This window comes from Symsagittifera roscoffensis, chromosome 8 (genome assembly GCF_963678635.1).
Source record: "Symsagittifera roscoffensis chromosome 8, txSymRosc1.1, whole genome shotgun sequence".
In the NCBI taxonomy this organism is placed as follows: domain Eukaryota; kingdom Metazoa; phylum Xenacoelomorpha; order Acoela; family Convolutidae; genus Symsagittifera; species Symsagittifera roscoffensis.
The window spans coordinates 30,047,451-30,062,590 of record NC_087069.1 but is presented as its reverse complement, the minus strand read 5'-3'; positions in this window follow the sequence as shown (position 1 = coordinate 30,062,590).

Sequence of the window (15,140 nt, the reverse complement as noted above, 5' to 3'; positions counted from 1 at the left end):
CAATTTATTAGGTGTCATGTGCATTGCGCCCTCCCTGTGCGGGACGGCGCCTTCTTCTAGTTCGATTTCGTGCTCGACAAAATTACAACAACCAATATCTGCCTTATGCTTTGAAAAAACGTCGGCGTGCCGATTTAAAACTGTCCTTAGCGACTCAAACTCTCCTTCAGCTATCTTATCTCTTGAAAGCTCTATTTCTGGCGAAACAGTTTTGTCAGAGTCTAATTCAAATGACTAGGGGCATTCCGGAAAACTCGAGCAGCTTGACAAGCTATCATCGTTTCGGAAGTCATTGAAAATAATTTAACTTAAGGTTTCAATTCACTAACCCTTTTTAAAACCAAATCTTTGTTTGTATGAGTTGGACAGTCTTTTAATCGATGCATCTTCAGTTTTGTCGTTTCCTCCTCATCGGCAAGACGTAGCCACGTATCCTCCCACGCTGCAGTGAAACCTTTGTGTCCAGTGTATTCAACAACACACTCACACACAGCCCGTTTGGGTTTGGTACTTAGCAAAACTGCTTACTGTTACTCAATGCGTTTAGTTTTCCCATTCTAAACTTGGCTACTACTGCCTGCCTGGGCTATAACTTTTTCTTCAATCTAGAAAATGGTATCCTTTTCCAGATATTATCCTGTTCACTGATCGCTTGACATAATTCCTGTATGGGTTCCCAGTCTTTATCAGCCCATTACTAAGATTGATCATCACGTCGAAATTTCTGACGAAGTCACGTTCCAAAATGAACTGCTCCGAATTGTCCAGGTTCTCCAGGACGAGCAAATTCTTTCAGAGATTCCGTCCTCCCATGTGTAGGACTGTTATGGGAGTTCTCCTGGCCACGTATCTGGCTCCACGGTTGGCGGCTGCCGATCTGAAGTTCGTCGGTATCAGGTCATCCCTAGTGAAACCCATCCTTTTCCATGTCTTTATCGGCATTACACTGACTGCTGTCCCGTGTCTAGCAGTCCTGTTACTCTTCTTTCCTTCGATGTCTAGCAGATGTGCAGTCACGTCTGCTTCGTATCCAATGTGCACCGCATCTTGTTCTGTCATGGCGTCATGGCCAATCCTACGGACCTTCAGCTTTTGCTGACCCAAATATATCTGTCCCATTTGGTCATTGTCTGTCGTGACATAAGTCGTGGTATAAATACTAATGCCTTCCACGTTTGACATCACCTGATAGGGTCCATAGACTTCCACATAACGCCCTAGAAATTTCAATGTTCATCCCGTTGTTAACAAGGCTCGCACAGCCCTCGATTCTGTGCGTCGCTCTGCTTGTCTCAGATCAACCGAGTAAATTTCCAGATGCATCATGGTGAACTCCGATGGTTCACTTAGGTTCATTATCACCTGATGCCCCGCTACCGAGATTACTGACTGTATTTTGCTTCCTAGTGGCACCATCCCGAATGTCTCTCCAGAGATCACGTTAAGTTTCATGTTCAGTTAAGTTTCATGACCAAGGCACTACTCGGTGCCTTGGTCTCTCTCACTGCAGTGGCCTCAAGGGCGTTAAGATGATCTTGAGTTCTTTCGTTTTCGAGTTCGAGCTTGACTTTTTGCTCTATTTGTCTTGTTGCCAATTTTCGCTGAACTCTATTCCGGGCATCTCGTGCTGTTGCTTTATAGTCGATCTTCAAAACCTTGGCTTTGGTTTCAGGCTCTGGTTCCTTCGTCTCTTCTTGCACTGCTTTCATTTTCTTTGCAGAAAACTCTTGCGGTTTTTCTTTCCTCCGTGCTTCCGCTTCACTCATCAGGCATGCCTTGCTGGTTTTTACCATGATAAAACTTCTTCTTGCCTTGGGTGCTTGATGTCCGCCACCGCATCCCAAAATCGTAGACAATCTGACTTAAAATGGCCCTCTAGGTTCAAAAGAAAAACCCGAGAACAAATTTTGCGATTCCGACGCATCTTCATCTTCGAGGCAGAAGCCAATTGCTTTTTGCCCTGCTTATAAGTTGAAAATGCTGATACATGATAGTCCGTAGAACTGCAGTTTGCGCATAAGCGTGTTTTGTTTTTGTCATCCCTCAGTTTGTACCAGTTATTTACCTGGTTTGCAGGTCCATTGTCATAATTGCTATTTTTGTTCCTAAAATAATTTGATCTCATCGGCGGTTTCAGCAATAGATATTCCTTGAAATTCAGTCGATCTTCCTCCGGTATAGGTGCATTGGTCAAAAGTGGAGTGTAGTGCGTCGCTAACATCGTCTTCAACTCATCGTTCCTGACGCCATCATTTAATTTTGAGGTTATTGCCAAGTTCATCCTTCTGTTTGACTCGTCCGGTTGACTATGCCGTCTCAGCAATTGTAAGTCATCCAGGAACTTGTCTATGTTTTCGTCTTCGCGTTGCCTTCCTTTCTCGAAGCGCATCATTGCTTGGTGTCCTTATACTCCCGAGCGAAAGCAATTTAACAGGATTTCGGAAATTTTCTCTTCTCCTCTTCCGACTCATCTTCATAGCATCTTGGTTTTTTTAAAAACCCTTCTAGACTTCTCGCTGCGTTCACTGGTCCTAGATAATCTCTTGAGGAAATTTTCCAAGAACTTGTTCAAAGGTTCAAACGCCGTGGCCATAATCTTCACTTCTCGTGAATGTACCGCTTGATCGTTATTACCCGTTGATTGAGGCGCTGGGATTTCCCTTCACTAGGCTGAGCTCTCCCTTGTTTCAAGGGATCCCAGTTCTTGGAGTCAGATTCTCCACCCATGTTTGCGTCTCGTCCAGGTCGTTCGTTCGAGATGGGTCTACTGCCAATAGAACCTCCTCTAAATTTCGTTGGATTCCTCAATCTGTTAGGGCGTTACTATATGAGTTGCCCCTTCCATGTGGGGATCCATAGCCCCTCCCTCTGTTTAGATGCTCGTTGAAGTTTACTCTTCAGCTAGCCTCTTTCGAGTGTGTTTCTCTACTCCTAGATCTGCTCCTGTCTCCCAGGAGACCACCCAGCCTGTCCATGATAGCCTGAGTGCGTCTTTCCATCATCGCGTCTATTCTTGTGTCAAGAGTCCCAAGAGTCTGCTCTTGCTGACTTCGTAGATGTTCATTCGCGACAAGATCTTGGCCAAGTTTTTATCCGTCGTTTCTTTTAAGCGCTTTTTTGCTTCTACTGATTTCCTGTCCGTTGCGGTTCATTATCACGCGGGATTTCTGTCTCAATATGAACTGCTCTTCCTAGTTCACTCTTTCTTACTGACATCTGTTCACTCTGCTCAACCGTGCTGTCCACAATCTTGGCCATAGTCTCTTCCATTGAAGCTCCGAAGTCTACTATTGGAGTCACAAGTGGTGGAGTCACCCTGTTAGTTCCAGGCAGTTTAGTGCTTCTCGAAACTCGAGTTTTACTTCTCTGTCTCGATGTCTCTTCATAATCCGCCTCTAATTCCACCGGTTTGGTCCCTGATCCTGTGATTCTAGTCGTTCCGGATTGCACGTCCGGGGCTCATGTGTTGTCTTGAACCCTCTTGAACGCTGTTTTCCATCAACAGTGTTGTTTATGGTTCTGACCGCGCCAAACCGATCCAAATAGCCATTCTCCATGTATGCAGATGCCAAGATTTCGTGAGTCGAACTGTTCAAGCTCACTTGAGACCCAAAGTCATCGACTTGTCTTGTCTTGTATGTCGTTTACAACCCCTGGGGGTCTCGACTGCCACTCCCCGGACACGCAGTGTTCCTATGTCTTGCTACATTTGTTTTTGTGATGGGGATCCCGCAGTCCGGGCATGTGGTCCTGGCTAGTGTGCTCGCGCTTCTACGAGTCATTGTGTCATGTCTTCTCAAACAGTAGGTTCTTCTATGTCTCGCCATGTTCGTCGTGCTAAGTTCTTTCCCACAGTCCGGGCACGTCCCTCTTGGGGCCCCTCCACATTGCTTGGCGTGGTTCGTTCTTTGTGCTTTTTGTTCGAAAGTTGTGTGACATTTTCCACATTCAAATATTAGTTCATTGCGCTTGTGGATTCGTGTTTCATGATGGTCTCGTCCCACCTTTGTTCGGCATGTCTTTTCGCATGGTGGCCAACGACATTTCAACCCTTCCTCTGTGACTGGTTTACCGGCTTGGCTTCTGGTTGGTTTCAGATCCCCTTTGTGTATTTCGCACATCTTGTTCTCCCATCCATCCATGGCCTTCTTCCTCTCGTTCACAATACCCTTCCCATTTTTTCTGTCCATAGTTAGACCTTTGATGTTAGTCCAATCTAACCCTGCCTTTTTTAAATTCTTTTCCAGTACGTTATAGTGTTGTTCTTCCCATTCTTTGGTCTTTCGCCTACTTCCGTCCAGTTGCCCAGAGTGATTTTCTTTACTGTTCTTGTGTCCGGCATCCTCGTCACGTGTCCTATCCTCTCCAGTGCCCGTGTTTCCATCTTCTGTCGAATTGATGTTATTCCTAGTTGCCTTCTGATCTCAAAACTATTCACCCTTCCTTCTGCATCCTGTATAGCGCCAGCCCCTTCCCATTATTCCATACGTTTCTGTACGCTATATCGGCCACTCTTTGTAATTTCGAAATGTCCGTAGTTGTCCAGGGTCTCACCGAGCAGTCGAATAGCATGGTTGATTCTACTGCTGCTTGGACAATTACCGCCTTCGTTCTCCTTGACAGTGTTGACTTCCATAGCCATTTCTTGGCCTTTGACCAAGCATGGTAGCCTCTTTTAATCCTCGCGTTTATGTCTTCCTTTCTTCCAATTAGGGTCCCTAACATCCTTGTCCTGTCCGCTGCCTCGCTGCCAAACATTTTGAATTCTTCTTTCCCATCGTGACTCACTTCTTCATACTTCAGCATCGTCTTCTTAATTGTCTCTTTACCTCGACTGAGCTCTTCCATACTTCCTAACAGAGTGGAGTCGTCCGCAAACAGCGAGTCCAGTATCTGGAATTCAATCCTGTTGCTGCTCTGTAGGTTACTTTGGGACGTCGCAGGGGGGAGAATGTTTCCCGGTCTCCAGGTCCACTTCAAGCCGCATTCTTCTTTTGCCTCCTTTATCCGATCCATTTGGGCTTGCCTCATGGATGTAGCATGATAAATATTAAACAGAATGGGCGAGGTGGCGCAACCTTCGCGAAGGCCCCTTTGTGGCGTCCATGGTGTACTCAGTTTCTGTTTGCCTTTTACTCGGTATTGTGTGTTCTCATGTAAGCCTTTCAGGATTTCTAAGATGCTTGGAGGCATACCTAGCTTTCCTAGTATCCCCCATAAAAGTGGTTTGTTCGTTCTCGGGTACGCCTTTTTTATGTCCAAGAGTACAACTCCTGGTCTTCTCGGGTCAGGGTGGTTAGACCTTCCCAGAACTCTACTTGTCTCTTCGTCGATTCTGATTATAGTCTGTGTCGCGTCCGCGGTCGATCTGTTTTTTCTGAAGCCATTTTGGTTCTCGTCTAATGCCCCAATCTCTTCCGCCCATAGTCTGATCCTGGAGGCCAGTACTCTGGCTATGATCCGGCTGGCTAAAGGAAGGAAGCAAATGCCTCTGTAGTTTTGTAGATCGTTCTTTGGACCCTTCTTGTGAATGGGTACCACCCATTCTTCTTTGGTTTCCTCGGGCCAGGTGTTTGGATCTGTTTCAAGCAGTTGTCTGACGCTCTTGAAAATTTCTCTTTTTGTTGCGTTGTCAGCGGCATTGATCCCAGTTAGGCGCACTCCGTCAATCCCTGACGCGCCGTCCTTCATGAGAGCAACTTCTCGCTCCACTTCCTGCACTGTGAGTTCCATTTCTATTTTCCGTGCTGCTTCTCGTGCCACAGTGTCCCTTCTTTGTTCCAGACTATCGATTAAGGATTTTATTTCCCCCTCCGGTCGGTCATATCTCGTTGCCGAGACTTGCATGAAATGCTCTATGCATTCCTCCGGGCTGAAGAATTCGTCCTCAACACAGCTATTATTGTCTTTGATGCCAATCCTTTTCAAGGTTTTATACAGGATTCTCATATCGCCGCTAGTTTCGGCTCTTTTGGCTTCGTTGAAAATCTCTAGCCACCATTCTTCTTCCCACTCTTTCTTCTGTCTTTTGAAATCCTTTCTAGCTTTCCGTCTCTCTTCCTTCGCTGCTTCGTTTCCGTCTTTTGCTCGAGCTGTTAGTTCGCATATTCTCTTTTGCGCCCTTTCTATTTCCTCTTTGTGCCTCTCCAACGCGGGGTTTAGGGGTTGTTTTTCTACTGTGCCGCACACTTCTTCCCCTACTCTCTTCATCGCCTTTGCTGTTTGTGTCCAGTCTTCGAGCTCTTCTGTAGCTAATTTATTGGCGTATTCCGTTGCCTTTGTCACCGTTCTTAGTTTTTCCCAGTCTATTTTCTTCTTATTGCGCTTCCTGTCAAGAGAGTTATTCAGGGTACAGCACATCGCTTTCGGTCTGTGGTCGCTTAGATCCTTGCTCGTCGGTACCGTGAAAATCCTCCGTGCGCGGTTTGCCCGGTTCTTGTTGTTTCATAATGAAGCCGTCTATTTCATGCCATGTTTTGTTCTTGGGATGCTTCCATGTTCCTCCCCTCTTGTGGCTGAAAAAGGAGTTGCACCAGGCTAGGCTGTTCTCTTGGCACCATTCCAGTAGGTTCATACCCGCTGCGTTTGTCTTGCCTAAACCGTGGATACCCGCCGTCTGGTCTGCCCCCCTGGTAGCACTCTCCCCTACCACTGAGTTGAAGTCGCCCCCTATTATGACCATGTTCTTGCTCTCGATTAGGGTAGAGAGCTCCTCTCTGTACCTCATGAACTCGATACTGAGGCCTTCCCAGAGTGGTTGATATGTCGAGATAAACCGGTAGCCATCCACGTCTATCGAGATGCTTCTCTCCCGGATTACTCTCCTATAACCTTGATCTGCCCATTTCGAGGCCCACTGGTCCCTTAGGAAAATGCCACTTCTTTTTCCATGGATCAATACTCCGAAAATCTCCCTGGCCTTGATCCATTTGAAGCCTTCTTCTTGTTCTTGGAGTTCGCTCATCATTACCACTTCCGCCTTGCTGTTGGCTATGGCTTTAACAATCTCCGCGAATCTGTTTCTTTTCGGGAAACTAACTCGCGCCCTTTGGATATTCCAAGCCCACAACGTGGTAGTCTCATCCCTTCCTTTGTTTCTTGCGTCCTTCATCCAATTCTCATGTCGCTCTCTTTGCCTTCGCTGTCTCTTCTCTCTTTTGTTCCTCTTTCTTCTGATCCGTTTGCTGTCGGTTTGCTGGCGGGGGGGGGGGGGAGCAGGGCAGCATGTGGCCTTGAAACTTGCGTCCCACCTTCCATTCTCTCCTAGGTCGGTGCAGCCCCAATGTACCCACTTCCCACATCCGTTGCATTTTAATGACCACTCGGTTCTTTTGACTCTTTGATCGCACACTGCACACTTCCTTCGGACCTGGGTTTGGTTCCACATCGTTGTACAGATGTAGGGACACCAGAGGTTCCGTGTGCCGTAGGGTGTGACGGATCGCCTTCATCGAGGGACGGTTGGCTGTGCCGTCTCTGTTTTGGGGTGTGTTTGAGAGACTCCGCCCGGCAGTGTGACCTAAATCTGACTCACTGCCGGGCCTTGTCCCCCCCGCTTGGTTTGGTCTTTGTTCGATTTCTCTCTGCGCTTTTCTCCCCGGTCAGGCGCCAAACCATCGAAAAGCCAAAGTCATCGACTCCCCCATTTTTATTTTCCTCTTCCTATTCCTGGGTGTCTACTTCATCGCCTGTTACCGTTCCCATTGTAAATGGAAAGAAGTTTCCTAAGGTGTTCTTCACTCTTTTCGAAAACGAGGATGGCGTTGCCCCTCTGTCTGTCACCCCATGCATCATGGTGTTATCAGTAGGTAAAACTGCTGCCGCTGGTTTCTCAGTCGAGATGTCGGACAGTTACGACATCTCTTGATCGAGAGTCCCGGTGGAAGTGGCGAAATTGTGGCCTCGTTCTACGGGAGTAGATTCACTCGTCAATTTTCTATTATCATCTGTTTCCAGTTCTACGTCCCGCCCAATTATCATTCCGAGTTGGGTTCGGATGGATTTCCAACGTTGTTTTTTTGTCTTCTGAGGCCTTTTGACTCCTTGTTTCAACCATTCCGCATGAAACTTTCTTCCCTTTCTTGCTCCTTTCCGCAAAACGTTCATTCATCGATTTCTTTTGTTTCGTTGGTATAAATTTCCTAAAGCTATCACTAAATTAGGTATTCTCTATTTTTCTAGACTCATCTTAATTCAACACTTCTTAATGTTCACACACTCGATTTGCTTGCTATCGTTTTGTCGTTTGACAACTGATAAAAATAAGACAGCACGATAATAACCAAAAACTTCACTTAACAAGTGACCACGAATCTTATTGAGTTTTCACTGTACAGCATGTATACAATTTATGCACAGCATTTTATTATTGGTTATCGGTTATAAAGCTAGCACAGACTGATGATGTCAACATAGTTAGAAGATAGTGTGTCCACCACCCAATCGAGAACCATTATCAAAGATTTAAAACCAAAAAGGAGAAATAAATAAAGTCAAATATAAATTTAAAAATGCATGTGTTTTGTAACTGGTCCGTTGCAATTTGATCCTCGAACTGGTTTCTAAAGAAAGAGCTTTCCCTGTTTAGTGCCGCACTAAACAGACAAAACGTAAAGACGGTTTTTCTTTCAGATGGGCGACTATTGCACCCACTGAGTTCTGGGTTACCTATCTGCCTTCGGGTTACCCCGAGCTAGACCTAAAACTCTCAGGCAACCACTCCTCCAAAAAATAATTTGGATTATGATCCAAATAAATCAGTGTCTAATTCTGTTTTCAGTTAGACCTAGAGTCGCGAGTCTTCTGGTTTAGACCTGCTTTTGTTTCATTATAGTCTTTTCAGTTTTAATTTAAAGCTAAAGTACCACTGTACTTACTGGTTTCCAATCTTTCCTGGTCTATTTATTTCCTAACATCTTAATACTTTTCACCATGTACTTTTTTTTCGTCTACGTACGTGTTTGGATCCCTACGATTGCATTCGATAAAAAAGAATTTTTCTAGGACCCCTCCGAATTGACAAAAAGAGGACCCCTCCTAATTGGCACCCATCTGGATTGACAAAAACAGAACCCTCCCCCCCTCGAATTGGCAACCTTACGGATTGACAAAATTAGGACCCCACCGAATTGGAACCCCTCCGGATTGGCAAAATATGACCCTTCCGGATTGGCAAAAACAGGACTCCACCGAATTGGGACCCCTCCGGATTGTCAAAATCAGATCCTTCCGGATTGGCAAATTTGGTGCTTCCTGGTAGGTGAAAACAATTTCCGAGCCTATTATGCAAAATCACTTACCTAGGAAGAGTTTGTTCTGGCCCAGACGCCTCCGTGACTGAAGTTAAGCTGGTTATTTAACAATTTTCTTTAACTCTGAGGGGTCTTATAACAAGCCCATTTTTTGACTCGATTGTCGTTTTTTATAGGTTCCCTAACCCTTCTTTTTTGTCGAGAACAGCGTAAAATGCCTTATTAGACCATTGCTACCGTTTGGTAAGGTTGTAACGGCTTTCCAAAATTTTTTTACAAAATCTGAAGGGTCTACTTTCAGAAATCGGTAGTTTTGCTTGAAAAAACCTACAACATTTTTTGATTACTTTACTCAAAAACATTTAGTTTATGCGTAAGTCTATTTAATTTATGTTCTCATGGTAATAAGATGAACTGGATCGGTCCAGTTCTTGTAAAGTTATGAACCAAAACGTGTTTCATGCGAACTCAAAAATTTTCAAATTTTCCGCCTAACTTTTTTGACAATTCTTGTATCCTTGTTTTAAAATATATTGACCTGAGCTCAGACGTCCTATAATCTTTTAGTTCAATGAAAAAACAGGTCTAAAATGTTCCAGTTGAAAAAATTTGCTAAAAACAATTTTGCCTCCGGATTGATGAATCCACTAAATCAAACACGTTAAATTCGATTTCACTTGGGCCAGAAAAGTTGTTGGCAAATGGATTTTTATAACCTGTCCATTTACTAGTGTATGTTGTCCGAACAAGAATTTCTATCGCCCGCCTCAAAAATTTCCACAAACGCTCTTGTTTTGTGGCGTTTTGTTTTTTCAAAAAATCACGAAGCTTCGTTTTTCGGCACCCAATTAATTCCGAGCACGTCCAATCTAAAATTAACGGGTTCCACTAATTATATTAGTGCAGATACGATACAACTCACAAATTTAGTGCTTCTTTCTATTTCAAAAACTATTCGTATCTTAAAAATCGCGTTTTGTGGAGATCAAAATATCACTACTTTGACCCATAAACCGGTCTGTTTACAGTTCAGTTCAGTTCTTTTTCTGATCTTTTAGGCGTTTTGTCGCCTCTATTGATCAGCTCATGATTTACTCTTTTTCGATTAATTAGTCTCAAATTTATTAATTCCGCTTTTCTTCGATGTTTGTCCAGGTTGTTTTTAAAAGCGTTCAAGTCTTCCAGTCGATTATTTCTCCTGGCAACATGTTCCAATCTGTAGCTGCTCTAATGGTAAAAAGAAAATTTCTGCAATTCGAAGTTGGCCTTCTTCGTTATCACTTTTTTGTCATTTGCCCTTGTGTCACGATTATTCAATTCGAACATGATCTTTGTAGCTTTTGGGCCGTAACGGTTGTACCCTATTTTGAAGATTTCGATCATTGTTAATCGCCTTCTGCAGTATTCAAGTGATGGTAGTTCTAGTTTCTCTAAACTTTCATACTAGCTTAGTGTCTGCAGCCCTTGAACCATTTGTGTGGCTCGTCGTTGCATATTTTCGATTATCCCTGTGTTCTTCTTTAATCGCTGGTACCAGGCTCGGTTACAGAACTCCAAACGAGGCCTTATGAGGCCTTCATAAACAATTAAAAACACAGGTATAGTCTTTCTAGGGAAAGTTTTTTTAAGAACTGCAATGATAGAATTTGTCTTTCTAACTTTTGCAAAGATATGAGAGTCAAAGGAGAGTTTACTATGGATGATCACTCCAAGTCTTTTTTTCTTTTATCGTTTCAAGCTGTTTATCGTACAGTTCATATGATCTTCTTCCATTTGAGATTATCATATGTACACAATTGTCTTCATTGAAATGCAAAAGACTATTTTTTGACCATTCTTCCAGTTTTCTTAGATCATCTTGCAGCAAGTCAACGTCTTTTTTACTGGTTATTTCTATGTATAGTTTTGCATCGTCTGCAAATAAATACAATTTTGCTTTGAAAGATGCCCACTCAACATCTTTCCATTCAGATCTACTGTCGTTTATCACAACTCTTTGTCGTCTTGCTATTAAAAACTCGTTGATCAAGCCCAGTGTTTTTACTTTTATTCCATATTCTTTTAGGATTCCTATCAGTCTTTTGTGCGGAGCCGAGTCGAACGCTTTCTTGAAATCCAAGTAGATAACATCCGTTTCTCGGCAACTAATCATTGTTTTTGTGAAATCATCCAGCACTCTCAGTAGTTGTAATTGTGATGATTTACCGTGCAGAAAACCAAACTGTTCTTTTACTAGGATTTCATTTTTTTCTAGATGTTCCATAAGATGGGCTCTAATTATTTTTTCAAATATTTTACAAACTATTGATGTTATGTTTACTGGACGACAAACGTCAGCTAATGACTTTTTCCCCATTTTGAAGATAGAGGCTATGTGAGCAAGTTTCCAGTCTTTAGGTAGCTTCGTTTTGTCCCAAGATTTGTTAAAAATATTTGTTAGAAATTGACTCAGGAAATCTCTTAATTCAAACAGAAGTTTCGGGTGAATTTCGTCGGGCCTGGAGATTTCGATGTTTTGAGTGGGTCTATTTGCTCTTTCACCAATTGCTCTGTTATTTCTAAGTCCTTTACTGGATGGGTGATATCCAATTCTGGAATCTTCCATTCTACTGGTGGTTCGTGTGTGAAGACTGATGAAAAGAAATTTGACAAAACTTCAATTGTTTTGATCTCATTGGTCGTTAAAGATCCATCATCCTGCACTAAATCTGGTATTGCATTTTGTAACACGGTCTCACATAGCCCCAGATTTTTTTTCGTTTCATTTTTATTTTTACATCTTTAGCTATTTCACTTTCTTTTGCCCTTTGATCTTTTCGTGTTTTTGTTTCAACAGCAATTCTTTTTTCTTTATAAATGTCAAATTTTAATTTTGTTCTATAGCAGCAAAATTTTTTCCAATTTTTCTCAGTTTGTTTGCTTTGATTGCCTGTTGAGTGATATTGGTGAATAGCAAGTTGTTTCTACCCTCTGGATTGAGCCTAGTTAATGCTAGAGACTTTTTTGTTAGTTCAGTCAGGAGTTCGCGTAAATCCGTCCAAAGTTTTCAACATTGTCATCACTGTGAATAAACGACAAATTTGTTACTTCATCCCTCATTGGGTCGTAGTCTTCTTTAGCGGAGTTGTATCTAATCATGGTCTTACTAGTTTTGCGAAACGCGGGCAACTCCACTTCTATGAGAACGTGGTCGCTCTGTCCCAGAGGTGGTTGGATATTAGTGTTCAGGTCGCTTAGACCGGCATCAGTTAAAACTATTTCTAGTAGTTATGGTTTATCTCCGGCCGTAATGGGAGTTGGTTCATCGATGTGTTGGGTTACACTGAATACCTAACTCCTTCTAGAAATTTGATTTCTTCGCTCTCCTCGTCCTTGGTTGAACTGCAATCACAGTTAAATGATGAAAAGTTTGTGTCCTCCAAGATTACAGTATAATCCTTCCCATCTTTTTCGCATAATTCTTTGATTGATTGGCCAAGGCAATCGTTATTCATTTCTGGTAAATTTGGGACACGGTATACAACTGCCAAGCGGTTAAATTTACAATAGCAATGTCTCAAATCATCATTTCTTGTAACTTGTTCGGGTTTTTCTAGTGCAGTAGATATATCTTTATTTATGAAAATTAAAATTTCTCGCCCGCAGTCGTTTGGATTCAGATTTACTGACTCAATGTTATAGTTGTTACTTTTGTACCAAGCTGGATTCTACTCAATTTTGGAATTTTTCGGTTCTGTTTCAGCGAGAGCAATTACATCTGGTGGGTTCTTTTTATCTTCAAATAAGTTGATCAATTCCTGATGTTTTGTTTGTGTTAGAGTATCAATATTTGTTTACCAGAAGTTTAGTTTTCTAGTCTTGCTTTCTTCTCGACTTTTAGTATCTGCGTTCCTCGAACCAGATATACATAGTTTCCTTCTTCCTGATCGTTCAAGTTTTTTTTGCTTTCGTAATTAGGTTTCGCATTTCTTCTTTTTTTCAAACTGCGATCCGTGCTCATTCTGAGATTTCTGATTTCTGCAGTGGCTCCTTTCAACTTTGGCAACACTTGGTTTATTTCAATAACATCTTGTTCAGTTTTGAAGGAAACCTGCAATAGTCTGTTTATATCCTCATCGGTTTTCCGACCGAGTCGGATCGTTTTCTCAAATTGTTTATCACTGTCAGTAGCTGCACTCTCCTTGGCTTTGAAGATCACAATATTTTTTTTCTTGGATTTTCTTCAGCTTCTTCTCTTTTATGTTCTTCTGTTGCTTCTATGATGATCTGTTTCAAAGGTTTCACTTTCCGATTCACAACCTCTTTTAAATTCCTGTCTGATCTTCAGCCTTTCCGTGAGATGGTCCTGCTTTGAATTTATAGAGAACATTCATCGTGTTTTTCATGTTATCCATAGTTGTGTCGAGATCTGCTCTTAACTTTTTGGTCGAATGATCGATTCCGTTTTCCTGTTCTTCGCTGTTAAATTGCATCACGGCTGAACAGCAAGTTGTTCAGCACCAGATTACAGTAGTTTGGCACATGAACTGATAGGCTGCGTTAGGAATTTTAAGGCTTTTTGCACAGTAGTGTTCACGGCAACGCTCACACTCCATGACTTTGCCTAGGGGTTTCCATTTATTTCCTTGCAAATTTTACATTCCCAAGGCTCAAAGCGATCCCTCACTGATGTAATTCCCTTTAGACGAGTTTTGGGGGCATTTTGGATGACCTCGCTATCTACTGGTTTTGCCGCTCCAAGATAACGAAACCTCAGAAGCTACAAAGCAAGAAAAAAATGAAGTTTCCTAGAATCACTTCCCTCCTATTTCGTCGCTCCAAGACAATTAAACCTCAAAAACTACAAAAGCAAGAAAGAAATGAGTTCTCATGACCAAGTTGATCAATGCAATTCTATCAGCTCACTCCGCCGCTCCAATATAATTTAACCTCAAAAGCTAGAGAGCAAGTTTAAAGAAAAGCGATAGATTTTACCTGGGTATTTTACTGCTGCTTTTTCTTTGGTTTCCTTTTTGACTTTCGTTTTCTTGTTTTTGTTCTTTTCTTTAAGACTAGTTTACGAAGATTTGACTCGTTTCGTGAAACAGTCCGCAGGAGTTGTAGCTCCAGTACAGAAGAGTGATGAACGTTTTGTATCTCTTCTAGTACTAAACTTACTTTATTTTTCCTTTTTGATATCAAGTGTTTGCGAACGTTGATTATCGTAAAGTTTTTTGTTTTTAACTCCAGTAGTCGGTCAAAAGTCCTTCTTCAAAGGGCGTACAAATCGCCTAATTGTTGTGATAAACTTATTAAATAGTTTCATATTGGTTATGTCGACGGGACCACACTGAAGGATCATAATCAACTGGACTACAACAAAGACGATCACCATCATCTGGATCAACAATGCTACGGACATCTTTGCGATACCAACAGACGCCAACGACGATGACAGGGAGAGGTGGACGCAACCAATCGGTTTCTGATTGTGATGTGATCTGGGAGAAGCTCCTGATTGACTGCTTCTACTGCCATGAGGTATGGACTGAAATACAAGTGCCAAAAGGCAAGAAGCCTAAAGTTAATAGAGTAGACTACATGTGCGGGTTGTGTGCCGTAGATATTGTTGCCAAACTGACATCAAAAGTGAATGATTATAGCAAATTGTTGCAAACGGAAAGAGACGAACGTGTTTTGCTAAAAGCTGAATTAGCAGAATAAGAAAAACGAGCTGCCGGCACATTGAAACCAGTTTTCAAGACAGACTCTCTACATGTGATTCTTTGAATGAGGTTTTGGAAAACAATGTGATAAAGAAGAACGACCAATTATGGACCGAAGTTGTTTCTCGAAAGAGCATGGTAAGCAAACTGAAAGAAGATGTGGAAAAGCTGAAAACCAAGCAGA